Source organism: Podarcis cretensis, assembly GCF_951804945.1.
Source record: "Podarcis cretensis genome assembly, chromosome: 3".
Classification (NCBI taxonomy): Eukaryota; Metazoa; Chordata; class Lepidosauria; order Squamata; family Lacertidae; genus Podarcis; species Podarcis cretensis.
The window spans coordinates 6,008,267-6,028,252 of NC_137172.1; the positions used below are offsets into that span (position 1 = coordinate 6,008,267).

General features: G+C 45.5%; 1 protein-coding gene and 1 long non-coding RNA gene across 5 annotated transcripts in view; both read left to right on the forward strand.

Moving 5' to 3' along the window:
* The window catches only part of LOC307211838 (L-threonine 3-dehydrogenase, mitochondrial-like), a 152,784-nt gene that overhangs the window by 119,929 nt on the left and 12,869 nt on the right, over positions 1-19,986 (forward strand). The window contains exon 1 of one of the 4 annotated variants that reach the window (XM_079968930.1): positions 18,408-18,544. The exons of 2 other annotated variants lie outside the window; for them this stretch is intronic. The gene's annotated coding sequence lies outside the window, so the exon portion shown is untranslated. Of the gene's footprint in view, positions 1-18,407; positions 18,545-19,503; positions 19,528-19,986 lie in introns of those variants that run through there. One more of the 4 variants, XM_079968931.1, reaches the window with a different exon arrangement.
* LOC307212113 overlaps positions 1-19,986 on the forward strand; it is a 150,771-nt gene that overhangs the window by 52,889 nt on the left and 77,896 nt on the right. The gene's annotated exons all lie outside the window — the stretch shown is intronic.

Consider the following 19,986-nt stretch of genomic DNA (forward strand, 5'->3'; position numbering starts at 1 on the left):
TGTACAGTAAAATGTTTATTTGAAATCGTAAAACAAAATTTAATAATACATTTTATATATATATATCCCTCACAGTGAGGGAACTGCCAGAAGGCCCTCAGAGCTGGACCTCAGTGTCCGGGTTGAACGATGTGGGTGGAGACCCTCCTTCAGGTATACTGGGCCGAGGCCGTTTATGGCTTTAAAGGTCAGCACTAACACTTTGAATTGTGCTCGGAAAAGTACTGGGAGCCAGTGTAGGTCTTTCAGGACCAATGTTATATGGTCTTGGCGGCCACTCCCAGTCACCAGTCTGGCTGCCACATTATGGATTAGTTGTCGTTTCCGGGTCACCTTCAAAGGTAGCCCCATGTAGAGCGCATTGCAGTAGTCCAAGCGGGAGATAACCAGAGCATGCACCACTCTGGCGAGACAGTCTGCGGGCAGGTAGGGTCTCAGCCTGCGTACCAGGTGGAGCTGGTAAACAGCTGCCCTGGACACAGAATTGACCTGTGCCTCCATGGATAACTGTAAGTCCAAAATGACTCCCAGGCTACGCACCTGGTCCTTCAGGGGCACAGTTGCCCCATTCAAGACCAGGGAGTCCTCCACACCCGCCCGCCATCAGCCCTTGTCTTTGTGAGAACCCAAGCCTGTGGAGCATAGGAAGCAGCCTCCTACCAAGTCATACCACTGGTCCACCGAGGTTAGTATTGTCTACACTGACCTGCAGCAGCTCTCTGGACTTTTCCAACCTTGCCTGGAGATGCCCAGGACTGAGCCTAGGAGCTTTTTGCATGTGAAGTAGATGATCTGCCACTGGGCTATGGCCCTCCCCTGAGCTGTGAACATTTTCTGCATTTGGTGGGGAGGGGGAAATGATATTCAATGGTTAGCAGTGAGAGCAAGCAGGTTTTAAGGTACAGTCATACCTCGGGTTACAGACGCTTCGAGTTGTGCAATTTCGGGTTGCGCACCGCGCCGAATCCGGAAGTACCGGAATGGGTTACTTCTGCGTTTTGGTGTTTTGCACGTGTGCAGAAGCGCCGAATCGCAACCCGCATGTGCGCACAAGTGGAGCTGTGGGTTGCGAACATGCTTCCCGCATGGATCATGTTCGCAACCCGAGCATCCACTGTAGTCTGGAAAAGTGTGCCTTTGTAACACATATCTTCCATACTTCTGTGTGTGAGAGGGAGTTGCATTCAATCTATCATAGCACCAGTATTCTCTGCGTCCAGAACACTGCTATTCTTCCATCTCATCAACAAACCATTAGGTCCATGAAATTTGGAAAATACTACTTGGCACAGAATTGTAAATTCTCTACTGTTTTGTTGCCCGTGCAAAGTCAGTCCCAGGCAGGTCTGAAATAAAAATGGGTAGAGGAGAATTAATTAGCTCTGTGAAAAGGTTTTTAATTCCTCCCCTAAAACAAGGAGAGAAATGCAGCAGAAAGCCTAGGGAAGGCATAAAGCGACTGCCTTCTGGAACGATTCTGCAATGTTTCCTTTTGTCTAGTTCAAAAGGCTCATTAAGGTAATTCCTGTTTTTGCTTCTGGCTCTCAGACTTGCTTTTCCTCCTAGCCAATGCAAGTCATTACTTCCTCCCCCTGAAGGGAAAATTGGGACTTGTGAACTCTTGCACCGCCTTAAATTGCAGGAGCATCTCTTATCGGACAAATCTAGTTTGCAATGCCCTTTTTGGGTGAAGAAGGTGGCAACGCCCAACATCTTCCCATAGGGTGTGTGAGAACTTCAGAGCTTGTGAAGGCTTCGTTTACAAAGACTTTTATTTATTATTCATTTGCAGCAGCTTCCCAGGGTGGTAGCAGTGTTAGACCACATCAGCAACATATATTTATAGTATTATAATGCCAATTTAAACAGTCATGGCTTCCCCCCAAAGAATTCTGGGAGCTGTGGTGTGTTAAGGGTGTGTGGAGAGTTGTTATGAGGACCCCTAAATTCCCAAGCGTGGTTCAACATTCAATCCCTCTTCACAACTCTGGAAATTGTAGCTCTCTGAAGGGAATAGGGTTCTCTTAAGATCTCTCAGCACTCTTAACAAACAAGAGTTCCCATAATTATTTGGATGAAACTTTATTCATGTCTATGCTATGGCCATTTGAACTGCCTACTGTAAGTAAATGAATTGCCCTTTCCTGATCTTTCTTTATTACTATTTCTTTGATATACCCAAATAATACAATTCGGGAGTCATCTGGGACCTCCCTCTTTCTCTGACACACATAGAGACTAAAGTTGATATCTTCTAGTGATTGAGATTGCTTTTAGCAGTGAAACAAAGGCTATACGTGTATATATACAGTGGTACCTCGGGATATGAACGGGATCCGTTCCGGAGCCCTGTTCGCATCCTGAACGCAAAATAAGCCGTGACGGCGCGTCTGCACGTGCGTGGGTCGCGTTTTGCCGCTTCCGAGCATGCGCGTGACATCATTTTGAGCGCCTGCACATGTACGAGCGGTGAAACCTGGAAGTAACACGCTCTGTTACTTCCGGGTTGCCGCGGAGCGCAACTCGAACGCGCTCAACCCGAAGCACATTCAACCCAAGGTATGACTGTATATGCCCTTATTTCATAAAAAAAAAAAAATCAATGCAGTTTATGACAAAAATACATAAAACCATACAAAAAATTAAGGACACATCAATTATCCATTGTGGCAATATAGTACAGTGGACGCTCAGGTTGCAAACGTGATCCATGCGGGAGGCATGTTCGCAACACGCAGCGCTGTGTCTGTGCACAAGTGGGTTGCAATTCGGCGCTTCTGCACATGCGCAAAGCGTGACTTAGCGCTTCTGTGCATGCGCGAGCACTGAAACCCGGAAGTAACCTGTCAGAGCTGCCCCTAGGTCCCAGCTCACAGAGGACCAACGCGAGGCTGTCGTTATGTACAAAAGTCTTTATTGAGGTTCAGTTTCCATTTCAAAGCCGCCGCGCGCAGCTCTACGTCTTAACCCTAGATCGGCGAAGTACCGTCTGAGTCTCCTCCCCTGTGACACCAGTTTAAGATCCTAGCCCTGCTCCACCTTTTACGCTGCTCTCTCCTCCTCTGGGTCCTCCTGCCCACTGGGGCATTGCCCTTTCTGGACTCTTCCGACGCTGAGTCGCTTAGCTCCTCCCCCTGCCTCCTGCGGGCTTTAGGACCCGGTTCCCAATCCTCATTCTCTGCTGTCCCGCGCTCCTGTACATTTGAACTTGCCTCTCGCGCCAACCCAGTGACCTTCCTCCTGACCGTTACACTACTTCTGTCACTGCTTCCCTCTTCCGGGATACTGGCCGGATCTGACCTCCCCTCCGTTGTCTGACTCTCCGATGGAGGTGTGGTCAGCCCTGCCTTATCTTCTCTCCCTGGTGGGGAATGCACTGGCCCCGATCCTTGGGACTCTTCCCCCCCACTCTGCTCTGGTGGGGAAGCTGGTCCTGATTTCCAACTACTGCTCTGGGAGTCCCTGCTGCCCCCTTGCTCCTGGGGCGTTCCCCTTGGGAACCCCCTACCCCTGGCCACTGGCGCCCCCTTCTGTGAATCTTCCGATTCGCTGGAGAGGCTCATGGAATCCCTCGGTCCACTGTCCTCTTCTCCTACGCTCCCCTCGGATTCTTCCCCTTCGCTCTCCATCTCCTCTCTTCCCTGTGCCTCTGCTCCTGAACCCCTGACATTCCGGTACTTCTGGCTTCAGTGCAGTGCGCAACCCAAAAACACACAACCTGAAGGGTGTGTAACCCAAGGTATGACTGTATTCTTAATTACATATATAGGCCTGGCTGAATAGATAGATTTTCAAGTGGTTAAAAGGAGGAACAGATGGTGACTGTTGAAGCACCAGTGGCAGAGAGTTCTACAAGACTTGCCTGATGACACCAAAGGCTTTGTTCCTTGTTGTGAAATGAGCCTCACCAACTTGGAAAATGACCAGAGACGCTCTTGCAGATAATCTCAGTGTTCGGTCTTTTAAGACCACACCTGCCATGATGCACAATACTTTCTGCCCCCAATCTTACTATATACGCAAAGCATTTCTAAACTGCTGCATATTTAAAATATCAAAGCACCATACAAAAGCACAAACATAAAACAGTGTGATAAAAGCAGAAATCTTGTATCAACAGATATTTCTGTAATCTGCATGCATACATGCATAATTAGGTTGCATTCCTAGCCCCGCTTTCCCAAGAGTAGGCTAAATACCAAACTCTGGGATTTAATTGTGAGCAGACACGGTCAGGACTGCACTTGTTAATCAGTTTAAACTAATCAGATTCATTTAAGATTTCTTTAATTGAGTGACAGCTCTGCCAAGACCTCGCCCTCTGTTAGATGAGGGTGATGCCTCATGCTTCTAATGACACACTTGTCTCCAAAAGCCTCTTGCCACAATAAATCTGCTATTTTATTATCAATACAGATGCTGCTGTAGTCTTCAAAGCGCTGGAAAATACTGCTTTTTTTCTTCTTCTATTGCTCAGCAAGTATTTTAACAACTCAGTCCTGCAGATGTCTGCTTAGAAGGCAGTGCGATAGGTTAACATTTGGCCTCGCCCTCAAGTTTCCACACTTTTGCAATAGGGGGTTAATCATACTGTTCTGTGTCACAGGATCTCTGTATGGCTTACAACAATGTTTGTGAAGCAATCCTGGCGCTCTGAATTGCTGCACCAGTGTGAAGTATTGTATCCATCCCTGGATGCAAAAGTCAAAAGGAAAATGTGCTGTGGTAAGAAGCGGCTGGCTCTCTCTACTGGTTTCCATTTTGTGTATGTGTGTGTGTGCGTGTGTGTCTTTTGTATTGAATTATGCTAGTGTTGTTTCTGATGGATGAGGTAGGGTGTTTGAATGTGTGGTCACATCTGGCAAAATACGCTGCTTTCTTCCCATTTGCTTTCAACCTTTTATTGTTTGGGTGCTCCCCTACTGGCCCACAAAATGCAACGATGAGACAAGCACTAAGACAGGCACAGACAAACTCAAGCCCTCCAAATGTTTTGGGACTACAACTCCCATCATCCCTAGCTAACAGGACCAGTGGTCAGGGATGGATGGGAGTTGTAGTCCCAAAACATCTGGAGGGCACTAAAATGTCTAAACTATAGGACAACACAGAAATGTTAATCTGAGAGGGGAAGGAAGAGTAGGAGGAGAAGGCGGCTGGATCGGGTCCAAAGCCCATCTCGTCCACCACCCCATGTGGCTCAGGACCCTAATTCCCTGAGGACCGCCTGTAGTAGTGAAGTGTGGGTTGCCAGGGCAAGGCAAGTATTGCATCCCTTAAGGCAAGCATAGGCAAACTCGGACTACAATTCCCATCATCCCTGACCACTTGTCCTGTTAGCTAGGGATCATGGGAGTTGTAGTCCCAAAACATCTGGAGGGCCGAGTTTGCCTATACCTGCCTTAAGGCAGTGTTTCTCAACCTTGGGTCCTCAGATGTTTTGAGACTACAATTCCCATCATCCCTGACCACTGGTCCTGCTAGCTAGGGATCATGGGAGTTGTAGTCCCAAAACATCTGGAGGGCTGAGTTTGCCTATACCTGCCTTAAGGCAGTGTTTCTCAACCTTGGGTCCTCAGATGTTTTGAGACTACAACTCCCATCATCCCTGACCACTGGTCCTGCTAGCTAGGGATCATGGGAGTTGTAGGCCAAAAACTTCCCCATGCCTCTGACTGCCTCTCCACATATGATCCAACCTGGACCTGCGATTGTCACCTGAGGTCACCTGAGTTTCTTCGTGTTGCCGTTCCACAGGAGGTATGGAGGGTTGCAGCTCAAGAACCAGCCTTTTCTGTAGTGTCTCTGCTCCTGTGGAATGCTGTATCCAGGGAGACTCACCTGGCACTCATCATTATCTTCAGGCTTGAGGTGGAAACTGTTAGAATTCCTGCTCCATGATTGCAGTCATGGAATTGTTGTCTTTCACATGATGGTATATGTTTTGACTCCACAGAGTGGGAAGTAACAGAGACAGGATGTTTGTATTACTGTGTTCCGTGAAGTTGGACTATTGTCCTGTGTTTTTTTCTCTTTGCTGTCTGATGCTAGAGAGAGAGGGAGCCATGTTGCAGTGCTCCATGTCTGTTTATATGTAAATAAAGTAGATTAGCCAAAATGCTGAGTTGCTGGGGTTCTGTTACGCAAGCTGCGAAGACTCTGCGGATCCCTAAGTGTGCCGATGTCTGTTGGCATCGGTCGCTGTGATGTTCGGGCTGAAGAAAGCTTTTGAAGCTCCCGAACGATTGACCAGGAGGGAGAGAACATGCCAGTCGGGCATGTATCTCTGCCAGGGTTCTACTCAAGAGATCTTCCTCATCTGTGTGAAATCTGGTTCTTGCTTACTGGCAGTTGATAAACTGGATCTTTCTGGCAAATACAGCAATTGGTGCAGTAACAATATACAAGACCTTTTTTTAAAGCAGCAGAGTTTGCTAACCAGGAAGAATATTTAGAAAGCCGTGCATGGCAAAATGCTCTTGGACCTGTACTACCATGCCTGAAGTCTTAGCTTTATTTAAGGGCCCAACATAGTGTAAGGAGCTCAAATTTCAACTCTGGTAGAAGTTTTGCTTTCATTATGAAAGTTTTTTTCTTCCTGTTGCTCAAGTTGTACATTTACGGGTACTTGGATATTTCCTGTGTCTTTTGAGGCAATCAAATACCAGCATGGTGTTTGATGAAGCAATTGCCGATCCTAATAGCTAAACAAACAGGATAGCTCTGATTCTTTGCTTTCTCTTTCAACATTAAAACTGCTATGCCTCTCTTTCAACCTTCATCTAGAAAAAACTAATTGTACAAGGTTCCTGTTTCCAAGAAACGGATGCTTTCTGGGAAAGTTGTCTGCACTGTGGATTCCTGTTCTTCTGGGTTCCTTTTGGTTTCTGTTCTTTGCAAACTCCCCCACCTGCCCATCAAAACGTAGGCCCACATCCAGAATCAGCCCCCAGCTCCTCACCTGTTCACAAAAGTTCACCACAATTCCTATGTTTATATTAGCATGGTATTTATATGGTTTGTGACATTTCAATGGTTTGCAACAGTATGGTTTGCAACATCTGCAGAAGCATTAAATTGGTAGCAGCAGCACTCATCTCACTCAATAAAGCATGAGACTCAATCTCAGGGTTTTGGGTTCGATTCCCAGGTTGGGTGAAAGATTCCTGTATTTCAGGGGGTTGGACTAGATGACCCTGTGGTCCCTTCCAACTTTACAAATCTGTGATTCTGTGATCTGCGCTGGCCCAGAAAGTCTCTCTTGCAGAAAGGTGCAGAGAATCTGATTCTGGCAGCTGCTGTCAAAAGGAGTGGCCTCAGAGATCATGCTAAACCAGTCCCACAGAGTTCTGTCCTGGGCCCTGTCCTGGTTGTTCAAAGTCTTTATAAATAACTTGGATGACGGAATTGAGACAATGCTTATCAAATCTGCAGATGACAACAAACTGGGAGGGGGAGCTAATGAAGGCAGAATCCAGATTCAATATGACCTCAACAGACTGGAGAACAAGGCGCAAGCTAACAAGCTAATGAATTTCAATAGGGACAAATGTAAGGTTCTGCACTTAGGCAGGAAAAACTAGCTGTACAAATATAAGATGAGGTACACCTGGCTTCTCCTTCATGGATCACTGCTTTGTCCTTGCCGACAAAGCGATGATAAACCTAGACGTGAAAAAGCGATGATAAACCTAGACGTGAAAAAGCGATGATAAACCTAGACAGCATCTTAAAAAGCAGAAACATCACCTTGCCAACAAAGGCCCGTATAGTTAAAGCTATAGTTTTCCCAGTAGTGATGTATGGAAGTGAGAGCTGGACCATAAAGAAGGCTGATCGCCGAAGAATGGATGCTTTTGGATTCTGGTGCTGGAGGAGACTCTTGAGAGTCCCATGGACTGCAAGAAGATCAAACCTCTCCATTCTGAAGGAAACCAGCCCTGAGTGCTCACTGGAAGGACAGATCCTGAAGCTGAGGCTCCAAGACTTTGGCCACCTCATGAGAAGAGAAGACTCCCTGGAAAAGACCCTGATGTTGGGAAAGATGGAGGGCACAAGGAGAAGGGGATGGCAGAGGACGAGATGGTTGGACAGTGTTGTTGAAGCTACCAGCATGAGTTTGACCAAACTGCGGGAGGCAGTGGAAGACAGGAATGCCTGGCGTGCTGTGGTCCATGGGGTCACGAAGAGTCAGACATGACTAAACAACAACACCTGGCTTGGCGGTATTACTTGCAAAAAGGATCTAGGGGCCTTGGTAGACCACAAGCTTAACATGAGTCAACAGTGTGGTGCAGCAGCAAAAAAGGCAAAAAAATCAAGATGAATTTTAACAGGGAGAAGTGTAAAGTATTGCACTTGGGCAAAAAAAATGAGAGGCACAAATACAAGATGGGTGACACCTGGCTTGAGAGCAGTACATGTGAAAAGGATCTAGGAGTCTTGGTTGACCACAAACTTGACATGAGCCAACAGTGTGACGCGGCAGCTAAAAAAGCCAATGCAATTCTGGGCTGCATCAATAGGAGTATAGCATCTAGATCAAGGGAAGTAATAGTGCCGCTGTATTCTGCTCTGGTCAGACCTCACCTGGAGTACTGTGTCCAGTTCTGGGCACCACAGTTCAAGAAGGACACTGACAAACTGGAACGTGTCCAGAGGAGGGAACCAAAATGGTCAAAGGCCTGGAAACGATGCCTTATGAGGAACGGCTAAGGGAGCTGGGCATGTTTAGCCTGGAGAAGAGGAGGTTAAGGGGTGATATGATAGCCATGTTCAAATATATAAAAGGATGTCACATAGAGGAGGGAGAAAGGTTGTTTTCTGCTGCTCCAGAGAAGCGGACACGGAGCAATGGATCCAAACTACAAGAAGATTCCACCTAAACATGAGGAAGAACTTCCTGACAGTAAGAGCTGTTTGACAGTGGAATTTGCTGCCAAGGAGTGTGGTGGAGTCTCCTTCTTTGGAGGTCTTTAAGCAGAGGCTTGACAACCATATGTCAGGAGTGCTCTGATGGTGTTTCCTGCTTGGCAGGGGGTTGGACTCAATGGCCCTTGTGGTCTCTTCCAACTCTAGGATTCTATGATTCTAAGGCTAATGCTATTGTAGATGTTCAAGGGTCTGGAAACCAAACCTTATGAGGAATGGTTGAGGGAGTTGGGGTTTTGGAACGAGGAGACTGGGAGCAGATATGAAAGCCATCTTCAAATATCGCAAGGGCTGCCTCATGCAGGATGGAGCACTGGAGCACGCTTGTTGGACCAGAGGGTTGGACCAGAAGCAATGGCTTCAAGTTACAAGGAAGGAGATTCCTTTCTGTCAGGACTTTTCCGTCATTGCAGGGGGTCGACTAGATGACCCTTTGTGGGGGAGGCGCGTGTCCTTCCTAAATGCTGAGCTTCTAGGTTGTAAGAAATGCTAAACTTGGATCCGCTTCAGTTTTGCTCTTTGTCTGCCACCCACCCAAGCAGCATCCCTTTCCTTTCCATGTTTTCCTGCCTTTATAAACCTTCACAAATGACGTCATGAGAAGGCGCTGACGCGGCAGGTGCGGGGGGGTGACGTCACTCCCCCTCCGGCCTTCGCTTTAGCAGCGCGTCCTCTGCTAGGCCGCCGCCAAGCGGTTTCCATAGTAACCCCGCGCGGCTCGGCAGTTGCCGGCGCGGCGCCCCTCATTGGCCGAGGCCGCTTTGCCTCCGCTACGTCGAGGGAGGCGCGGCGGGGGAGGGAGGCGGCGGCCCGACACCAGCCTATCAGGAGGCGGGAGCCGGAGGGCGGGTCGCCGCGAGCCGGCGCTAGGCTATATAAGGGCAGGTGCCGGAGCCGTTGCGTCAGGTGGGTCGTGAGGCGGCCGAAGAGGAGCGGGAAGGATTTGGTCGCGTGTGAAGGGGGAAAAAAATTAAAAGAAAGAAAGCAGGTGAGTGAGGGAGCGCGTATTTATTTCCTCTCCTCAGAACCGTCCTTTGTCCTCCTTTCTCTCCCTTTATTTTATTTTATTTTATTTTATTTTATTTTATTTTATTTTATTTTATCTTATTTTATTTTATTTTATTATTTTGTTGTTATGGCGGTTCGCAACAGAAAAAAAAAATACAAAACGAGAACACAATAATAAAAAAACCGAATACTCGAGTTTTCAAAATACCTTATTTTCTTAACCAGCGACGTGGTGGGACCCCAGAGGATCCACCTCAATTAATTTTAAGGGGTTTTTTTGGGGGGGGGGAGTTAGGAGAGGGTCTCTGCACATGCTCAGAGGAAAGCATCATCTCGTCCACCTGCTGCTCTGGTTTCCATCGAACCTCCACTGTCTCCTGGGCATTTATTGGATACATTTATGTGTTTTTCTTTAAACACGCACACACAGAACAAGAATGCATTTTGCATCTATGCGTTATACTTGACTTTCTTCTGTAATGTTTTATCCTGGGTTGTTTTATTAGATGCTTTAATGTAGATTGTAAAATGCTTTGATGCCGGGGTTTTGTTTTGTTTTTAATTAGAAGTGGTATAGACATGAAATTAATAATAATTGTAAAGTATTTCTAGGGTGGCTAACAACAAAGATCACTGTAAAGTGGTAAGTTTCAAAAAGGAAAGAACAAAGGGTTTTTGTTTTCTTGGCTGGCTTTTTTGTGGTGTAATCTTATTAAACTCCTCTGTTTTTCCCTCCCAATGGAATGACTAAGATTTTTCAGCAATCTCAATCTCTCTGTCTCAGCAGCAAATGTACTGAAATAGCATTTTATTTAAATTTATTATCTACGCTGTTTTGTTTTGGTTGAAAAATCTTAGCCCTCTCTTAAAAAAAACCAACAATCAGCAAACCCCTTTCTTCCCTGATATATGTTTCCAGCTGGCATTTTATTTTATCTTCAATGCTGATTTATTTTGGTTATTATTTTTAAGCAGACCTACCTTGCTTGCTGAATAGCACTCCCAGTCCTTCATGTTGCAATCCTTCTTATTCCTGGTGCTTTACAGAGCAGAGGCAAAAAGTGTGGGTCCCTGCCCTGAGGTGCTCAGTCTTGAAAATTTAATATGTTGGGAGCTGGAGGTGGCAGAAGGCATGTGTGTTCCATTAACATTTAAAACACATCACTTTCCCCCAAAAGAATATTGGGGAACTGTAGTTTCCCTCTGAGTTGCAATTCCCAGCACCCTTAAAGTTCCCAGAACTCATGTGCTTTAAATTTATGTTGTGGAACTGGCTTTAGGCTCTGTTTCAGTAGGGGATGAGGCTTAAGCCAGAGGCTTAGAAGATTATTCATACCAAATCAATAGTGAGATAATTGTAAAGTGCAGAAACGCTGTACAAGTGCATGCACTTGTCTAGCCCTTATTTTCCCTGCCCCATGATAGACCCTCCCAGACAGGTTAGCCTCTCTCTCCCTCTCCCGTACCTGTCACTGAAAGTCCTTCTGCCACTTCTGCAGGGCCACAGTTCTTGTTCCCTAATGGTGTCCCATGAGGGACGCGGGTGGCGCTGTGGGTTAAACCACAGTGCCTAGGACTTGCCGATCAGAAGGTCGGCGGTTCGAATCCCCGCAACGGGATGAGCTCCCGTTGCTCGGTCCCTGCTGCTGCCAACCTAGCAGTTTGAAAGCACATCAAAGTGCAAGTAGAAAAATAGGTACCGCTCCAGCGGGAAGGTAAACGGCATTTCCGTGCGCTGCTCTGGTTCTCCAGAAGCGGCTTAGTCATGCTGGCCACATGACCCGGAAGCTGTACACCGGCTCCCTTGGACAGTAAAGCGAGATGAGCGCCACAACCCCAGAGTCAGTCATGACTGGACCTAAAGGTCATGGTCCCTTTACCTTTAATGGTGTCCCAGAAGGGCAGACACCAAATCGATACATTTGAGGTGACCCCCACAGACACCAGTGCATCACTGGTGTTTGCAGCATGCTCAGTTTCTCTCTTCACATCCTGAAACACACTCTTGGGCTGAGTACAATCTGTTTGCCTGCCTCTACACAGCAGCAGTTAATGAGGACTGACCCATGCACCAAATTGCTGTTAAATTAGTGCAAAAAGTTAAAAGGTCTCAGAGAGTAGCTTAAAGGGCAAATGGTAACCTGTTTTAAGTTCACTTCCTTTTTCTCAATAACCTGGCGGCCAAGATGTTTTGTTATCACCACCTGCATCATGCCTGACTTTGTGTCTCCAGCTGTTCCACCTCTGCACACGGGTAGCTAAGTAGCACCATCCCATGTGGTCAAATTGCTTCTATGCTTGTACAGAGAAAAAGTCTTGTACATTGGCTGCGGATGTGAATGGCAGCAAGTAAGATGTGTGAAGCTCATCTCCCTTTGAAACCTTTGGCTAATTTATTTCCCTTGCTGCTGTGGGTCCTGCCTGCCCAGTTGGATGCATGGACCATTCATTGCTCACATTCTCCTCCTCCTCCTCCTCCATAGCAGCCAGCCCTTGAAAGATGAGGCTGCAGGAAATCTAGTGTTGTCTTTCCTGGGGAGGGAATTGGTCCAGGGATGTAGGAGTACATTTGAAAGCATGCTTCCCCAAAAGCTTTTCTCACCTCCCAGAGCCTTTTAAACTGGTGTGTGTGTGTGCGCGCGTGCGTGCAAGTGTGTGTGTAAGTGCCCATGGGTCTCCTTGGAGCTTTAAGAATCCAATGGAGTCAGGGGCTTGGGCACAGGTCTCATACGTTCCCATCAGCTGGACTCTTCTCCTGCACTGCCCCAGGCTGAAGGCAGGCAAGCAGTAAAGGTAAAGGGACCCCTGACCATTAGGTCCAGTCGTGACCAACTCTGGGGTTGCGGCGCTAATCTCACTTTATTGGCGGAGGGAGCCGGCATACAGCTTCCGAGTCATGTGGCCAGCATGATTAAGCCGCTTCTGGCGAACCAGAGCAGCGCATGGAAACGCCGTTTACCTTCCCGCCGGAGCAGTACCTATTTATCTACTTGCACTTTGACGTGCTTTTGAACTGCTAGGTTGGCAGAAGCAGGGACTGAGCATCGGGAGCTCACTCCGTCACAGGAATTTGAACTGCTGACCTTCTGATCGGCAAGTCCTAGGCTCTGTGGTTTAACCCACAGCGCCACCCGCGTCAACTTCTTTCCCTGTACAGTAGTCTAAACTTGATCCATAAGGGTTGCCTGCATGGTGCTTTCGGGTGCTTTCTGCTGCTGAGGCAGCATGATCACAGGAGAGCAATGTACATGTGTAGCCTGTAGTCTGTTTGGGCATTTTGGGAAAGCTATTGCTTTTTCTCTTCAGGTTTTTTTTTTTAAGAGAGGAAACCACCTTTATTTCTCCCTGGCCTATTTGGGCACCCAGTGTAGAAAGAGGATTATTTCTGTAATACTATTCCGTTTACACAATACCTTACAATTTTCATCTCGTGTCCTCAAGGTGAGGTGAGGCAATGACTTAACAAGGCCATGAGGGTCACTCCTCATGTTGGTGAAACTTTTGTTTTCAGAGGGAGTTGCATAATGCTAATAGCAACTTTCCTCAGCTCCCCCCCCCCCTCCACCAACTGCAAACATATGCCTTAAGAATCTAGGGCAAATTGTAGCTTCCCAACTAGAATATTTATACTGCAGGTGCAGAGGAGAGGGAGTTTTCTTCTTACATTCCAGAGTTTGCCATTAAAATGTGCAAAAAATATGTGTGTACTGTAGTTAATTGTGTTGAAGTCCCACTTTATCAAGTTGCTAGTTAATACAGTGGTGCCTCGCAAGATGAAAAGAATCCATTCCGTGAGGCTCTTTGTATAGCGGTTTTTTCGTCTTGCGAAGCAAGCCCATTGGCGGATTAGCGGATTAGCGCTATTAGCAGTTTAGCGGCTTTTAGCGGCTTAGCGGATAAGCGGATAAGCAGCTTAGCGGCTTAGAAAAAAGGGGGGGGGAGGAAAAAAAACCCCGCAGGAACTCGCAAGATATTTTCGTCTTGCAAAGCAAGCCCATAGGAAATTCGTTTTGTGAAGCACCTCCAAAACGGAAAACTCTTTCGTCTAGCGAGTTTTCCGTCTTGCGAGGCATTCGTCTTGCGGGGCACCACTGTAATTTAAGTTACGCTCATTTTAATAGGATGAGAGCACCTTTCTCTGGATTGCATTCAACGTGGCATCCTGTTGTGCTGTAGGAGGCTGATGCCTTTAATGGAAATGCGAGGTGGCAACTGTCTGTCCCAAGAGACAATGGGAGAGTGCACCAATGGGGATGAAGTCAAACTGTTGGAAGGGAGAGACATGTTTTGTTGCAGCTGGGGCAGATCAAGATGTCCAGTTGTGCTGCTGCAGATGCACCATGGCGTTTCTTTTCTCTGCAATCATCCCTGCGGTCACTTCTCCTGGTCCCTGCCGTGGATACACAACCTGACTGTCTGTCTCCAGGCAGTGCGGTTGTCTGCAAGGGATTCCCACATGGCAGGGTTTATGCTGCCAGCCTTCATGTCATGTTTGCTTACATCTTTGTAACACAGAGTTGGTTTGCCAACAGGCTACTCCCTGAAGCCAGCTCCCTGCAGAGCATGTCTTTGTGGATCCTGCCACCTTCCGTTCTGTGTACATGACTAAGTCAGTGAAGACTTGTTGAGATAGAAGTGCGAACGTTCTGGGAATGTGGGCTTAAAAAGAGAAAACAAACTATAGGGGTACCTCTCATTACAGACGCTTCAGGTTACAGATGCTTCAGGTTACAGACTCCGCTAATCCAGAAACAGTACCTCGGGTTAAGAACTTTGCTTCAGGATGAGAACAGAAATTGTGCCGTGGCAGCAGTGGGAGGCCCCATGAGCTAAAGTGGTACCTCAGGCTAAGAACAGTTTCTGGTTAAGAACGGACCTCCAGAACGAATTAAGTTCTTAACCCGAGGTACCACTGTATGCTTGATTTTGCACTTTGTGAAAGTTCTGCAAAGTTCAGGTATCAAATTGCATGGAAATTAATGGCAAAGGTGCTGCCTGCCGTCTTCCAGAAATAAAACGCATCACAGTCTGCATTTCATTTCAGTGCCACTTAATGCTGAATTCCAACATTTGTCTTTCACTTTCCTCTGAACTTCTATTTCATCAGCATTTTTTTAAAAAAGTCCTTGCACGTGTTGCTGCAGCAGCACTCCTTTCCTGCAGTAGCTGAAGAGGCAATGGGAGACCCATAAATCGTCCACTAACTGTGCTGCAGGCAGTGCGTAGTAACTGCTGCACAAGCTATATTGCTCAATGCAGTGTGTGAGCCAGAGGTTAACCAAGCACTTGGCTGTCATGAGCTAAGAGTTATGGGTTGTAATTTAAGAGCGCCTTGAAATCAAAATGGGCATTGCAGTGTTAAAAGCAATTCCAGGAAAGGAATTTGCTGTAATAGACCTAGAGACATAAAAGTGAGATTCTGCGTAAACATGGGAGTGACGTTGCACACTGTTAAGTGCTGCCAAGAAGTTAAAAATGAAATCCTCTTATTAAATGGATATGTCTAGTCTAAAATTGCCTTGCAACAATAATGACATGGGGAAAAGGTATAGGACCACTGGACGGTTAAGTCTAGTCAAAGGTGACTATAGGGTGCGGCACGCATCTCAATTCAGATCGAGAAAGCCGGTGTTTGTCCACAGCTTTCCAGGTCATGTGGCCAGCATGACTAAACCGTTTCTGGCGCAACAGGACATGATGACGAATGCCAGAGAGCATGGAAACGCCGTTTACCTTCCCACCACAGCAGTACCTATATATCTATTTGCACTGGTATGCTTTTGAACTGCTACATTGGCAGGTGCTGGGAAAGATCAATGGGAACTCACCCCGTTGTGCAGATTTGAACCCACCAACCAGCAAACCCGAGAGGCTCAGTGGTTTAGACCACAGTGCCACCCACTCCCCCGAATAATGTAGGGTACAATTCAGCCCAAGTGAATACTTTTGAATCTCATTGATTGCAGTTGGGAAGAGTTAATTTGTAGATTTTTTGATAAAGCGATCCCCACACAGTCCCATGCAGGCTTTGTTTGTTTACAAAAAGGGCAGTGCACAAAATATTTTATTTTGCTTGAGGAAAAAGCCATTGAACAACGTTCTTGCATTCTCTGATCATTTACAGCATGTTGGGTGGGGTGGGTTTTACAACACTTCTCCATCAGTTAAGGAGAAAAGAAATTGCATTTGGAAATTATATTTCCCTTGTAAAAGAACATAGAAGAGAAGGTTGGCTACTGTCTACTGTCATCCCTACGTCTCTGCAAGTGGAATGAAATGCATCCGGTCAGTTACTCTCCACTCCTTCTCCTCTAAATTTTTTGATCCCAGGAAGTGCAAAATATGGAGATTCCAAGGACTACTAGAAAATGGAAAAGGGCAGTAAAGCAGAGGGGGAAACAGCTCTTTAAAGTCCCAGGGATTCCTGTTGCCTGGTATGAATACAGTTCATCAATCACTGCATTGGCTTCACTCATTGGCTAAAAACATGGATAGGTGGGAGCAGCCAGGCTGGGTCGTTTCACCAATTTTTTTATTTTTAAATTAGACGAGTGCTTGCACAGTTTGCTTAATTTTCTTTCTAGGAGGGCTATGATTTTTTTTAATGATAGCTCAGAGTTTGGATTTTTTGTCGACACTGGCACCTGCAGGTGCAGTGCTGATGACCTCTGCACAGTACAGTGGTACCTCGGGTTAAGTACTTAATTCGTTCCGGAGGTCCGTACTTAACCTGAAACTGTTCTTAGCTAATGGGGCCTCCTGCTGCTGCCGCGCTGCCGGAGCCCGGTTTCTGTTCTTATCCTGAAGCAAAATTCTTAACCTGAAGCACTATTTCTAGGTTAGCGGAGTGTGTAACCTGAAGCGTATGTAACCCGAGGTACCACAGTAGTAGAGTCTGCACAAATTGCGAACTTCTTCCTGACTGCCAATCCATTCTTAGCAGAAACGGCACCGTCCAGGCACAAGAGGGAGGTATTTGCATGTTCAGGGCAGCCCTGATGCTTGCAGAAATAGCAAGCGGAATGGAAAAAAGTGGAAACCCCTAACAGGAGAGACCTCCTAAAACAACTCAGTGAGCACTGAACATACTGTGTGTAAGAGGAGGTGTTTTTTTTTTGGGGGGGGGATGCCAGGTGGGGAGTTGGATATATGGAACCCTGAAAAGGAGTTCTTCACACTGCAACATTTTGTTGCAAGACTAACTTGCAGTTTTCTAGTGCTGTAAACTTTGGGTGTGACTCTTGTCCCTTTGCATGGCTTCTCCAAATAGCAGTGTGTTTAACTTTAATTGGACAGCTATTAAGTACATCGGTGAAAGAATTACAGTAGATTGATATAACATAATCTCCATTTTGTTCACTGGAATCTACAGCTCTTAAAAGCTTCAATTCAGCTTACCTAAGGAACAAACTATGCGGTACATTAACTTTTCATAAAAGCATGCTTTTTGCTACCAGTTTTCTTCTGTAGAAAACCAGCTGGTGGGTCATAGTCCAGTTCCTCAGTTTTCTTTAGAGGCCTTCTATTGATTTCATGCTTCAAGTTGCTACCCTCTTCCCTAAATTTGTTAATTACAGCAAAATAAGACCTCCAGGGTTCCTAACTCTCTCTGAATAGCCTTATTGTTGCTGAATGAACCTGAAGGCTGCCAATTTATGCAAAATGTTCTTGATTTCTGTGTGCGTAGCAGGTGCCTAGGTTACGTTATCACTCTGGAGATCTGTCACGCTACAGCCAGAGAGTATTATTTCAATTACCTACCTGCCAGCAGTAAGGCTTACATAACTTTGTTTTTAGAACATAGGAAACTACCTGGTACTGATGAATCACACCATTGGTCCATCAAGTTTGTGTTAATAAATTTAAGTATTAAGTGTAAAAAAAAATGCCCCACCATTCATACTTTGTGATCCATCTTATATTCTTATATATACAGTGTGTATGTGTATATATATGTGTGTGTGCGTGTGTATATGTTTAGGGACGCTTTTAATACTGGATGAATCATTGTATTTTAATATTCTGCTGGAAGCCACCCAGAGTGGCTGGGGAAAGCCAGCCAGATGGGTGTGGTATAAATAATAAATTATTATTAAATAATAAATTATTATCACCATCATCATCATCATCATTTCAGACTAAACCTTAGAGGCTTTTTAGTTTACCAGTTGTGTAAATTGAAGTACTGTTAGAGAGTTTTTAATCTTTCTTTTTAAGCCAAACAAATCCAGTTTATAGTACCATTACTTCAGTTTCCATTAAAACAATAGTCGGCAGGTGTTAATTTAGGATAAAGTATTAATCCAGTGAACCAGGCAAGCAGGCCCTGTATTATTAGAAAAGCAGCGTTGCTGTTGCTTCTTGTCTTCAAAGTTCTGTACCCATTGTGTGGTGACGCTGTTTTTAAATCAAACAACCTGGATTATGATGTGTGTTTTGTGCTGATATCATGTGCTCTCTCGCACACCCTTTTTCTGTGTAATGGACAACTCCCACTCTTTCAAGAACTCCAATTGGCTTGATGGAGAGAGGCTGTGCCCTATAAATGTCTCTCCCCTCTTCTTTTCCTTCTTGCTTTGCAAAGCCACTGGCAAAAAAGGGGAAGGTAAGCTGAGAAAAAAAGTCTTATTGTATTGGGAAGAAGGAAGACGCTGTTTAAAGATTTGCTTTTTAGAATTTTTTCCCCAGTTGCATTTAGAATAAATGAATTATCTCTAGTTTGATGGCTTCTCTTAGATGCTAAATGGGGCCCAGTCAGTATAATTTTAATAACCAGACACAGGTATTATTTTTCCTTCCAGTGCTAAGGCTTAGCACTATTATTGATCTACATGAAAAGTAGTAGTTTCCGTCAGTTGGTGATGTGAGGATTTATGTAAGTTCTGAGAGTATAATGTGTGTTCTTATATTCATGTATATCAACTTTAGAAGGTGTGTAGCTTTTAATCCTAATGAAGCACTGGAATGCCCTTTTCTATTATTCTAATCTTTTAATACCCCAATATAATGTAATCAATTATGAACTGGGTGAGTGTGAAGAATGGATTTCTGACTGGATGCTGAGAGAGTGAAATAGCCATCATTAGCTCTCGTCCTCTCCAAGGTCCCAGGGCAGATTACAACAATTAAAATAGGATGTTTAAACAACACAGAAACAAAGCAAGTCCTAAAAATATGAAGCTCAGGTATCAAAAGCTAGAGTAAAGAGATGTTTAGGATCTTAGGTCAGTAGGGCATTAGAACTCTGCCTTTTACAACAAAGAAAAACATGGGATAAGAGCAACCTTTCTTGAAAGTCACATTCAGTATTAGAAAACTCCAGAGGCATAATGGATGGAAATTAGACTTCCAGGGCACAGTCTCCCCCAAACAGATGAAGGAGGTCATATGATCAATTTCTTTTAACAGCTGAGGGATACTAAGGTATTAAGAACTCCAGACTGACAGTCATCATGGGGGAAGAACTTGACACCCCAAGATGACTGTGAAGCTTTCACCCTAGCCTGACTTCAGCTGTCAATTACCCTTTACTTCTAGACTGGCCATCTAGCTAGATGGAACACTTGTTGACTAGGTAAAGGTAAAAAGGTAAAGGATCCCTGGACAGCTATATCCTTGCAGTGTGAGGTGTGTGTGTGTGTTTGTGTGTGGGGGGGGAGGGAATCTTTATTATTTATTATTTTTAAAATGTGTCAATAAGTGTGAGGTCTGGCTTTTTACCTCCCCACCCCCACAATGTATGCGTCTCACTAATTTATTTCTGGCTGAGGTTTATTAACCGTAAGCTTTGGGAACTTATTAAAGTGAAGTTAGGCTGAGCAAGATTCTACTTTGTGGTTGGGGGTGTGTTGGGTGTACAGGAAAATGGTATATATTTTGTAGTAGGTGTGTTCTCTCTAATCAAATCCCTATTTCCTTGCATGGTTGTGAGGAAAGCTACTGCAAGTTTAATGAATTGCATGAGACTTCTTGCAGTCAGACTTCTTAACCCCTCTGCACTAGATTTATAGACAACAGGTGTAGCTAGGATCTTGCTGATTCTGGCTG